This window comes from Elgaria multicarinata, chromosome 4 (assembly GCF_023053635.1).
Source record: "Elgaria multicarinata webbii isolate HBS135686 ecotype San Diego chromosome 4, rElgMul1.1.pri, whole genome shotgun sequence".
Classification (NCBI taxonomy): domain Eukaryota; kingdom Metazoa; phylum Chordata; class Lepidosauria; order Squamata; family Anguidae; genus Elgaria; species Elgaria multicarinata.
The window spans coordinates 59935611-59935986 of record NC_086174.1 but is presented as its reverse complement, the minus strand read 5'-3'; the positions used below and the strand labels follow the sequence as shown (position 1 = coordinate 59935986).

The window sequence follows — 376 nt, the reverse complement described above, 5'->3', positions numbered from 1 at the left end:
GAGTGCAGGGCACTTTTACATCTGTGCATTGTTGCGCTCATGTATCTTTTCACCTGTACCGCTACTATGCCGGTGAAATCTCCCCCTACATTCTCCTTCCCCCTGCAGATTATATGTACTGTGCAACTACTATTGTACTATTGTATGGCAAACATTGCACAGGGAGATAGATGATGGGGCTAGAGAATAGGGCTCATTGAAAAAAAGTGTTGTTGTTGCTCTTGCCGCTGCTACTGGCAGAAAGCTGACTGGGTAGCCTACGGCCATACTACCTTGAACACACCCGATCTCTCGTCTGATCTCGGAAGCTAAGCAGGGTTAGGCCTGGTTAGTACCTGGATGGGAGACTGCCTGGGAATACCAGGTGCTGTAGGCT

The 376-nt window shown here is 48.9% G+C and overlaps 1 non-coding gene across 1 annotated transcript; it reads left to right on the top strand.

Moving 5' to 3' along the window:
- The first annotated feature begins 255 nt into the window (after window positions 1-255).
- Window positions 256-376, top strand: LOC134398564 (5S ribosomal RNA). The gene has a single exon (XR_010025432.1). It is a non-coding gene; the product is annotated as a 5S ribosomal RNA (ribosomal RNA).